Here is a 12,269-nt window from a genome sequence, read left to right as displayed (position 1 = left end):
GCTATCAATAGCGCTGTTCCTCTTTGGTCTCTGACTTTTTAATACACCTTCCACTTAAAATGAAAACATCAGAAGCATGCTGAATGTATAAAAACAATTAGTTATGAATAATCCAATCATGTTTTTCACAACATTTTAAAATTTTATATTCCAAGCTATTGGACAGAGGATGGAGAGGTAGAAAACATCATGGCTCCTTTCCCAACTGGCTATGCATTAAAAAGCTGTCTCTCATTATATGTCTACAACTCCATTTTGTCTTTGTGATATCAGAAAGGTATACATCACCATCATTATTTCAGGTGTATATATATTAGTGTAGTGTCCTTTCAAATTGGATTCTTTCCACTTTTTCCAGATACTGTAAGACTGCTAGGAAAAGCAGCTGAAATTTTCCATCAATGCCTTGCTATCTTTAATTTTTAAAGTAAAATTAATAAAAACATTTCGAGCTTTGTAAGAGAAAGAATAGATTAAAAATCGTGAAGCTGTGTAAGCTGTGCCAAGGGTTTAACCCATTACTTCTCATCATAAAGTGCCTATAGTAGAAACTCAAATTTTTTTTATGTTATGCTTAGCTCACTGATGCCCAACTGCAGTTTCACACTGGTATAATTCCTGTGGAACTTTTGGTTAAACAAGTGTAAAACTTGAGTACCAGTTTTTTTATTTCAGTAATGTATTGAGACAAGGAAAAAACATAAAATAGAATGAGTGCTAAGAAGCCTCCTGTGGCAAGGCAAGGGTTGCAAAGAAAACTAATCAGACACAGTTGGTAACAGTTGTTTCTGATAGACTGTAAACAGTAAAAGTCATGATTTCTCTCTAAGTCATCTGACACCTTCATTACTGCAATTGCTTATTTAATCCCTCTCACATCAAGAAGTGAATGCAGCTTTATTAGGTAGCTCATGCCAGTTTACTTTTTTCTCAGTATTCCTTGCCAGTACTTACCAATTAACACTGTGCATCAGCAACCTGCATTTATAGCAGCTTCTGATCTACAGATGTATTCAGATAGTAGAACAGTATTCAGAACTGTCATACTCCTTCTAGGAACATGACCAAGTGAAGTTGCTGTCATAAAATACATTTTGAACTACAGCTATATGATAACTGAAAGGGAAATATTTATCTGTAAATTTTCCATAGCTGTCCAGCTTAATGATCATCAAACTCTGCATTTCATTCTGTAAGTTTCTGGTCTTCGCAGAATTTAGACTAAATAAATATCCCATTTTGCAAAATATTTTATTTAAAATCTCAACTTCTCGCACATTGGTTAACTTGCAGAATCTTGGTAACAGAGCTGTTGCAATCAGAACATACTGAAGAAGTAAGAGAAGCCAGATTTGTAAGGAAAAACCATACCTTTTAATAGATCAGATTTTACACTACAAATGGGAAACCATTCAGACTTTGAACCAGAAATAGACAAATTTTTGAGACCATCGCATTTTGTGATAATACAGAAATTCCTGGATTCTGGCCACAGATTCTTGAAGATTTTTCACAAACATCCTTTCCACAGAGCTTTTATAACATCTATACTTATGATTTAGCCAAGTTTCTATAGTACATATTTATGTCCTTTCCAGTCTTGAGCCCAGCACCAAGTGGAAGGCTTGGAGGGATTTTTTTGTTTGAATTTTGTCTTTCCTCTTCCAGTTGCTGGTGAAGCTAAGAACAGATTTATGCTAAATGCAAAATAACAGTGAAAGGTAAATAAATTGATACAGTTATCAAGAAAGAATGATTGATGTATTTGATTCTAAAAGGAATGTCTCATCAATGAATGTTAGTATAATAATTTACAATTTAAAACAGATTTTTCATGATAATATTATGAAGTTCTTTATATTTGCTATATGCTGAATGAGGAAATTAATGTATCTTCTTTGATTGTTAATTCCCCTTATTTCTTGTGTGAGTGAAGCAAAAGTAGGTATATTCTCTATAGAACTGAAACTTAATCTGTATTTACACCATGTAAAAATCATTGACTCACACTTTGAGATTATTGATCACATTACACTTTGGACATAAAGGCTTAAACAGAGGCTTCAGAAAATAAAAGCCAGCCTTCTACTTTTTTCTGAACACAGATGTAGTAAATACAGAGCAACCTGTAAAATGCAAAATCTGAATCTAACGCATGCTACTTCTCTTTTTAATTTTTTTTTCCACAATTCAGATAAACTTTAACAAAAGTTAAACTCTTGTAATGCACTCTTATGCAATGCTCCTAAGGGAATGTCATGGTGATATTTATCCTTGGCCCGCCTGCTGAGAAAGTCAAGCAGGAAAGGAGGCATCTGTATGTGTGGGTGAGTGGCACTTTTGTGCTAGCAGATATTGGAGGGCTCTGAAAAGATTCAGGTTCAGTAGGAATTAAATTTGAGAGAAACACCTGAGGAAAGGACATTTGGATTTTTTTTTCTCTAGTTTGGAGGCTTAACTTGACATTTAAAGTACTAAAGCCATCTGCAAAATCATACCTTGTCCAGGAGTGCTATTATAACAAGTTGAACTCTTCCAGATTGCATGAAATAAGAAGTTAATTGTGATCTTAACATATTTCCAAGGTGCCTGCTGCAATCAGACCTACCAGTCCTCATTGCTCATTAACTACACTTCCTCTCTTAATTTCTCTATTTCTTTCCTAGTCCTTGAGCAGTATGGAAACCAGTACAACTAATCACCTCTGAATTATGCATGTGAATCACCCCAGAAACACATGGCTGGAATCTCTTTTTAAGTCAAGAGGCCGTTTTGGATACAGAATAATTTCTCATCTTGTGGTAGGGATTTATTGTGAAGTTCAGTACAGCCAGAATCTGTACTAGCTCTTAGGCAGGAATTTTCATCCTAGACTAATTATGTGTCCTAAATCCTAAACTGCTGTAGATGAGAAATCATTTGAGATGACTGACTCACCTGACAGTTCTTTTCTTTCCTATTAATACACTGACACTCTTTGGGAACTCTATCAAATGCACTTCAATTAACCTAATAAATTGATTGCTATGCCTAAATATTATTTTTCTTGTACCAAGTCATATTATGACATAGTTTTCAAGTTTAAAGGTGTTACTTGGTGCAATGTATATTGTTTATAAATCATAAAATCATAGAATAATTTGGGTAGGAAAGGACCTCTACAGGTCATCTAGTCCAACCCCCCTGATACATGAATAGAGATACCATTAGAAGCAGAATGTGTGACTAAAACTGGTATCCATTTGCTTCAACATACTAATTAAGTATTATTGTTTAGCAATTGATTCATTAATAGCACTCTACAGAAGTCTCTGACTATAAAAATTGAACTTTTGGATCCTGATCCACAGTATTTTTCATTGTCTTGAGCAGAATTCAGTTCAATTTTTCCCTTACATGGGTCTTTTTCGTGCTTACTCACAAAATCTGTTCTATGCCCAAATCTATCCCCATTTCCTAAGTGTCAGGGTTCCTTTGGGTTCACAAGAACAGTATCATATGTGATCAGGATACATCTTCAGTTGTTTGTAGCTCTATAGAACCAGTCATAAATTCTTTTTTTCTTGTCAACAATTAACTGTGACCTTGCAAAGACTCAGTTGCTGCAGTCCTCCCTGTGGAACCTGAAGGCAAAAAGCTGGGGAAAAAAACCTGCATTTCTTTATAAGGATTTTTTTAAGTAATGGAAGGTAAATTTTTATGATACTGTGTCTCACTTCAATGGTATAGTGAACAGGCAGCAGGAAAAAAGGTTTAGATTAACCATGGTTATACTTTATGCTGCAAGATTTTAATCTGATTGTCATTTTCACTGGAAAGTCCAAGACTTACCAAGAATTAGGAGAACATCTATGTATGTGTGGATGGGAATATGCATGCATGTATTGTTATGTAGATTCCACTTTCTTACATAAAAATGTAGACTTTTTCATTTTTGAGTGATGTTTTTACATGTATGAGATTTCACTTTCTCTGGAAGTGCTTTGTGACCCAAAAGATTGATTATTCTCTACATCTCTGCATTTACTGAAAGTTTTAGAAAAATAAAATCAGTGCAGCTGCAATATTGACATCCATCTAAGTTTCTCTGTATGTGTAAGTCTACAAAAAAAAAACCAAACAACACAAACACCAAACCAAAAAAAAAAAAAACCAAAAAAAAGCCCAAACACATTGAAAATGGAGCTTGAAGACTGCCAAATAACAGACATCCATAATGAAAATGTAATTTGCAGATATGTGACTCTTACATTTTGGATTGGAATGTAGCACTCTGAACCCTAGAATGCCCAAGAACCCTTGGACTAGGGTGTCCAAGATCTAGTCATTACTGTTACATGAAAACCATATTGTATTTTTAAGTTAATAAATGACCTAAATTTATCAAATACTGGTTTAAAATTCAGTTTGGAGAATGCTTCCAGAATTTGAGCCCTATGGCAGCTAGAAGCTTCATCTCATTTCTCACCTAAATTTATTCCTAGCTAATTTACATAAACTCGTCTCTCACAAGCATTATCCTTTTTGTTTAAATAGCTTTCCTTCTTTTATGTGTCTGTCCCTGATGGAATAAAAATGAAAGGAAGTAAGGTATGGAAGTAAATATGGAAATTATGGAAGGAAATTATAGCAAATTTAAGCTTTATAGGCCTTATTTTGAAGTTGTGTTGAAAGAAAAATAAATAAAAAGAAAAATAGGATTCACCAATCTACGTTTTTAAAAATATGTATATTATATCATGTACTTAATATAAAACTCTTTGAAGAAATACAAGGGTGGTGGGTGTTTGATTGCTTTTTCCAAATATAGGTACAGCTAATTGTCTATAGGATTAATGAAATTTTTTTAAGAACTTCATAACTGAGAGAAATTTAACCAGGAATATGAGGTGTTAGGAAACACATGAAATTAAAATCTTCATAATAATTATTTGTACTCCCCACAATTATTTTTTACATAAATAAAACCCATCCATTCAAAATGTGGAGAAGGGGTCATATTTGTTCAACATTAGAGAAGTACCACACACCTTTGACAGGCTGTGAATGCCTTGTTTAATCCAATAAACCACAATAATTCAGAGAACTATTATATTATGCTTAATGTCCTTAAATTATCAAATTTGATCAAAAAAATAACTATTGACTTGGATTACTCTTACTTTTTCAGCTCACAATGAAAAAATACCCTTTCTTGTAGTCTCACAATCATACTGTGATTTTATGCAGATATGTTACAATGACAGAGTCTTTCAAATTCATTTGTTTATGTCCAGTAATACAAAGAAGCCTACAATAATAGTGAGTACTCAGAGAAATCCACAGTATAAAGAAGTCCTCAGCCAGTACAGTGGTAGCTAAAAAGAAAACTCTTAAAGCTCTACGCATGGTGTTGACTGAATTTGGAATCCTGTGCTTCCTGAGCCTGACAGAGCTCCTTTATCATGCACAGCTCTTAGAAACTGTGATCAAACAGCCAACATTACAGCAGTATAAAATACACTTTAAATTTTACCGGAGGCAGTATCCAAATCCTGGAAACTGTAACTTTTTCCATTAAGGTCTATTGCTGCAGCTACAGAGCAAAGCTGAGGCAGGAGAGGTTCTCCTTCATTGATTTCTTCACTTTTTAACAGAAAACAACTTAATAATCAGCATGCATTTTTATTTTGTAGCATGCTGTTTTTACACTGAAATTTACCATTCAGCAAACAGAAAAGTGTAAAACACAGTACATCTTAAAGAAGAATTTCTGATAGATTTATCTCAGGGAACTGTTAAGTGGTAATATAATTAGAAATTTTAAAAAAAGGAACATTTATATGGATTACTTCTTATTCCAGAGATAAACTGTCTATTGGCTGTGCACTAACTTATTAATCAGATCCTGCAAATACATTTATAAGAGTAGCCCAGAAAAAGTCCCATTGAAATGTCATTCTGACTTTACCAGGTGAAGTTCTGTTTGTTCCATTACTGAAAAGAAACCTAATTATCTCATATATTATTCCAGAACCCTTCAGAATATTGTAAACATACAAAAGCTATTCAACTGGTGAAGGCCAGGGAAATGAAATTTTGAACTAGCCATTCTTTGGGAAAATACATTTAAATGGAGCCTGAAAGTTACAGAACGTGCAATGCCCAATTAAATTTGATCTTTACAGAATCAAGCTCCTTCTCTATGAAAGAAGGGTACATTAAGCACTTGTATTCTCACCTGTACTGAACAGAGAATGAATCACAAATCAAAGAGCAATGACCCAAGTAGTCCACTCAGCTGGATTTCTTTATTCCTTCACAGCAGTGGACTAATGATCCAAAAGGTAATCCCTGTTGTAATCTTTCAGCTCTGGATGAAAGGAGACCCTCATCATCACTGGCATTACACTTTAGCATAATATTTTACTATACATGACATAAATACATAAGTGGCTGTTTGCATGGCTCTCTTCACTCTTCCTTTTGAAGAATTAATGCTGATTACAAGCCAGTGTGTAACCTATACCACTCATTGCTCACAGAGCAAGTCAAAGGATGTCTATAGCTCTCTTTATCCTAAGCTTTTTGATAACCTGCTAGGGGTTTGCTGTGAATTAGCAGCATTTTCCCTTACTTAAGCTGGCAGAAGCCAGCAAAGAGCCAGGGGTGCCACTGCCATCACTCCACTACACAGTATCATGGATGATGGAAGGGCAGCACATAGGTTGCATATGTAATCTCCCTTGGCTGTAGGATTAAGAAAACTGGATTAAAAAATCCAGGCTCTAGTCATGTAAAATGACACATTCAGAAATCTAGGTGAAACTACCTAACAACCTGATCATTTGCTTGTTTCAGAATCCAAAGCCCTCAAAACACAGCCCCTCAAAATCACTTGTCACTTTCCCAAAATGACACAATAGAGATATTCAGAGCAATTTAATAATTTCTGAGGTGAAGCTGTATCTGGTAAACTGTAATTTAAGACTGCTAAACTCACTCTGGAACCATACCCCACTGGCCATGGATCTCCAGCACAGTCTTGGAAATGTTGAGCTGTTTACAAGACAAAACAAGACAGACTTTGTTTCTTTAGCCTAAAAAAAGCAAAGGCTGGAGGGGAAATGCAATTTAGAGACACATCTGGGAATATGACTCCCTGAGAAGAGTGATGGTACTCTAACAAAGAGGACATTAGGATGGAAACTAGTGGTTGGTAAGGTGACTGCCAGTTAAAACAAGGTTCCTACTGAGTACAGCCACTAGGCCCAAAAGGTGCCAAGCAGCAGCAGAATTAAGGGACAAACAACCCAGTTTTGCTTCTGGAGTCTGCTAAGTTGAAGAATGGACCTGCATGAGACATGTTCCTCTGACAGCAAGAGATGATGATCCGTTTCTTCTCAGTGCAAGAGTCTTAAATCTACAGGGAATAAAAAGCCACATATAAACTAGGTTTAACATCAGATACTTTTTTGAAGCAGTCTTTACCTGCTCTATCAGCACTTTCCATTTTCTTCTTTCATACTACATCCTTCATTTTTCAAGACCAGATCTCTTGCACCAACTTTGCAGTGCTCTGGAGGAATCAGCAGATGGGACTAAAACCACCAGGACCAAACCTAGAATTTTTCAAAATTCTTTTAACCAAGATGCACTCTTTCTGCATAAATTATATACCCCTAGCTTCTTCATGAGGAGTCTTCCTAGAATACAGCAGTTCGCTTTCTATACTCCCAAATAAGAAGCAAAATTGCTTGCTTAAAACAGTGTGCAGATGTTCTGACTGTGATTATGGGAAGAGGAATTGGCTGAAAGACAAAGATGAAGAGCTGCATGAGAATAGCAACAAATGGTGATAAGGCATCTGTCAAACATACTTGTGACCACTTCCAGTAAAAGGCAGTTCAATATGTACATAAAATAAGCAAATAACTAGGAACCATACAGGCTCTGTATAAGTTTTTTTTTTCTCTATCAAAAAGCCGATGTGCAAGATCTTGACACCTTCTGCCATTTGGCAAAGTGCCAACACTTTCAGATAAATTTAGAAGCAAAACCAAGTTTCATTCTGTCTTTATCATAACCAGTAAATAGCTTTTTTTTTTTTTTTTTTCATTTGCTACTGGCAAAAATTGATGCTCTGTGTACATTTCCAAGGTAGAAAGGCCTTCATTGTCCCATCTTATTTAGCAGTAAGAGACAGTGACTGTTCTAAGCTTCTCTTCTGCTTTCCCCCATGACAAAAAGAGGGTATTTGTTGGATAGGAGCAAATTCTAACTTGAATTAAGTACTAGGATCAACATATTAAAAGAATTTATATCACCTGTTTGGAAATAACTTATGCACTTAGATGTTGTGGTCCCACTGAAGTATGAAATAGGACTTGTAAGTGTCCAGGCAAGTTCCAGAAAAGATCGAGAAAATGGGTCTTATGAAACAAACTAATGTATACTTTTAAAAATCATCTTATGCAAAGCTCTACCTATTGTTAAATAGTTCACTTTCATCTTTTTCTTCTTTTTATCCCTCATTATTGAAACATCCCCCCTTATTCTTTGCAAACAAACATGCTCTACTGAAGATATCCTCACCATACAAACGATGATACTTAGATTTTTTTAATGGTATCATTATGATTTATGTCACTTTCAGCTTAATCTTTGAATAATCAGCCATTCTTTTATTTACAGATATTGATCAATTAAATTACTCATGCTTACAAGAGAAAGCTTTTTTTCCCCCTCCCTATTAAGTGCTTCATGTATATTTGTATAAAACAAAAGTGAAAACTTTACTTTTGTAAAAAACAAAAGTAAAGTTTTTCTTGTTTGTTTAATTCAGAACCAGAAGATGCATCAAATTATTCTCTAGACTTTTAAAAAGTTTCATTAAAAAAGGGTGATATCTAGTTTTCTACCTCCATTCCTAAACCAGCTTGTTGACCTGGCAAGCAATCTGTCTCTGACTGGTCTGAAGCAGAATGGAGAAAAGCTGAAAATCTTGCAGCTGCCCAATCCAGCACACGCCCCAGGAGGCCACACGTTGTGTTTGATGTATCTGAGGAAAGGTCAACCTTCTGCTCCAATCACAAACCAAATGGAAAATCTCCAGAGGGAAGTCAGGGGCTGTTTCTGAGCAGGACAGCTTGCTCCTGTAAATCTGGTTGTGCCAGTTCTCTGGGATGCTCATCTTCATAACTAAGGCTGGCAGTTATTAGATTGATGTATGCTACATTTAAGATCTGCTGCAACTGTTCCACTCAAAAAAAAAAAAAAAAAAAAAAAAATGTATTCATATGCTAGCTTTACAAGTTGAGGGTAAGATATTAACTGAGAGTGGGGAAGCTTGTGGTAAGAGAAGGAGGGAGAAAAATAAAGTAGGTAATGCAAAGCATAGATATTATCACAAGAGGCAGAGGACAGCCTTTTCCATCTATATTTGCTTAATGCTTTGCGAGCAAATAAACTCTTGATGTATACATACATATTAGGAGAAATTTCTTCACAAATAGGGTTGTCTAGCACTGGAACAGGCTGCCCAGGGAAGTGATGGAGTCACCATCCCTAGAGGTTTCTAAAGATGTATAGATATGGCACTTAGGGATATGGTTTAGTGGTGGACTTGGCAGTGCTTAGTTAATGGTTGGAGTGGATAATTTTAAAGGTCTTTTCCAGCAGAAATGATTCTATGAAATCATCCCAAAACATCTTTCTTTGAGAGAATTTGGTATTCCTACACATGAAGCTACACCTATACTTTGGGTCCAAGTTACTTATTTTCATATTTTTAAACAGAAATTTTTTCTCAGACTTTCAGGTGGAAAAACTACACATAGCCTTTCAAACATATTTAAAATACCAGGGGAGGTGATAATAATCCTTTGTGAATTTTGGTAATTCTCATGGTTTTATACACAATCCTGAGGGTTACTTTTGAGTGGGTAATGATTGTACAGATGCACACATGCATGTAAATTCTCTGTGTGGATTTAGGATCAGAAAATACTTCCTTCTGGTGCTGGTAAAGTTGCACGTCAAAGTGATTCTATCCCTTTCTTTAAGAGCTCCATGGGGTAAGTCTGAAATTCAAACCCCATTCAATAAACCAAAAAATAATTAATTCTATACTCTATTACTTATTCCTATCCTGTGTTAGAAGTGAAATTCTGGAGAAACATGGTGAGGTGTTTCTTTAGCATATACCTCGGTAAGTATTCACAGTTTTATTCCCTCCTCCTGAGTGGTTACATTGTCTCAGACAGTAATGATCTTCTAAATCTCCCAGGTGTTTATTTTCCTCCTTGCAGTCTTCTTCATGCTCTCTTTGTATCTGCCCCTTTCATTCTCCTAATTGACACAGAATTTTCATTCCCATTATGACATTTTTCGGGTAGGTTGTAAGAATGGTAGCATGGGTCAAGGCTCATTTGACAGACTGAACATTTTTCTCATTCAATGAAATGTTGCAATCTTCTCTTCAATATAATCATTTAACCTTGCCATAACCACTTGCCTGTGGAAATGAGGTGAAGGATGTTATATCTTTCACAATTAACAAGACTCAATGTAAGAATTGGCTCTCGTATGTCCTATAGAACGTCAAAAGTTTCTGTGACAAGTAAAAGCCCTCCTGGCAGAGGGAGAGTTATTAAAAGGCAGAGTTATTATCCTGGAGGTTTGCATTTCTCCTGTCAGTGCTAGGTTCCACTAAAATGTACATAAAATTTGACATGCCTTTTAGACTGCATCTATTTGCTGACCCTCTAAGAAGGCATGACCGTAATATTTTATATATTACAATGACAGTATTAGGTTGTGGGGTTTTTTTTATTATTTTATATGTATATATATGTACATTAAATTTCCTAATATCCATCTTTTTTCTTTTTCCTGTAAGTTGCTCCATCTCTGCTGTATTAGAAAAAATTGCATGTTCTAAGTTTCTCCAGTTTTCTATAGAGAATAAAATACTGAGGAAATTAAACCTTACACATGGAAGAAAAGCTCTTTGATCAACGCCTTGTTAAGGGGATGGAAATAAATTTTAAAAAGCGAATTTAGGGGAAAAAAAAAAAAAAAGATTTCCAGAACTGTCGAGTCAAAAATTTAATTACTCCAATTTTTGTTACTTTAAATTGTCTGAATGAATATTATGTATATTTAAACAAAAACTTCTGAGTATGACTACCGTGTGCGGCTTTGCTTCTGGTTAATTTATTTCACTTACTTTTTTAAAGATTTCTTATCACAAATAGGATATCCTAACAAAGTTCAAGCTACATGGAAGAGAATATCCAACTAGGTACAACTGCATTAGTCTGTTAGTATTTTTCGAACGTTTCCAATGCCACCTTTGCGCTCAAATTTTCCTGATAAACCAGGAATTAAGAGCAGACCATCAGAAGACCACTTTTCAAGAGACTTCAAAATTCCTTCTGACTTCTGTGAGCCATTTATTGGCTTAGGTTAAAGTAAATTTTGTCAAGACTAGATCAAAACAGCAATATTAGCACTTGATCTGTGCAAGCTGGTTTACTTTTGATATGCAGCTGACAATATTCAAAAATATTGCAAATCTGAAGTCTACATATTTATGAGAACTAGTCTCCATAAATCTCAAATTTTATCAAGTTTAAAGCTTCCTTCTAAATGAGAACAGTAAACTTGTAAGTGAAACTTGCAAATCAGTTTTAACACTGCCTATGTGTGCTTACTTATGACACACAAATATACTTGAAATTCCAAACTGAACTTGTAAGTAGGTCTGATAAGGTTTTTTTCTACTCCAAATTTCAACTCCTTCTAGGAAGTGGGAGGGGAGTCGTGGGGGTGTTATGGCTGGTATTGTGCACAGACATGCATTTCACGTGTCGTGCATGCACTACCACTCTTTGCTCCCTGCAATGGAGTTCTTAAAAGAGTTCTTACAAGAGTAAATAATTCTTTCCAAAATGATCCAGTTGGTTAAATATACATTTTCAGTAAAATAAAACCGGATTGAAATTCACAGCAAAAATGAATCAGCTGCAAATTTCCAGTTCCATACTAAGCTACAGTGATGCAAAGCTAAAGAAACGGGGACAGGAGACTTCATTGCTTGTCTTTCTAATGTAGCTAAACAGCTAAAAAATAACTTTCTCAATAACTATAGCAGAGACAGCACCCTCTGGGACCTCTACTGTTACAGGTATTTGTAGCACTGACTGATTCAAACCAATAATAGTTTGCTGTGATAATAAAATGATTTATTGTCTGCATATTCTGTAAATTACATTCATTCTGAAAAA

The sequence above is a fragment of the Heliangelus exortis genome, chromosome 3, assembly GCF_036169615.1.
Source record: "Heliangelus exortis chromosome 3, bHelExo1.hap1, whole genome shotgun sequence".
Classification (NCBI taxonomy): domain Eukaryota; kingdom Metazoa; phylum Chordata; class Aves; order Apodiformes; family Trochilidae; genus Heliangelus; species Heliangelus exortis.
This window is presented reverse-complemented; position numbering follows the sequence as displayed.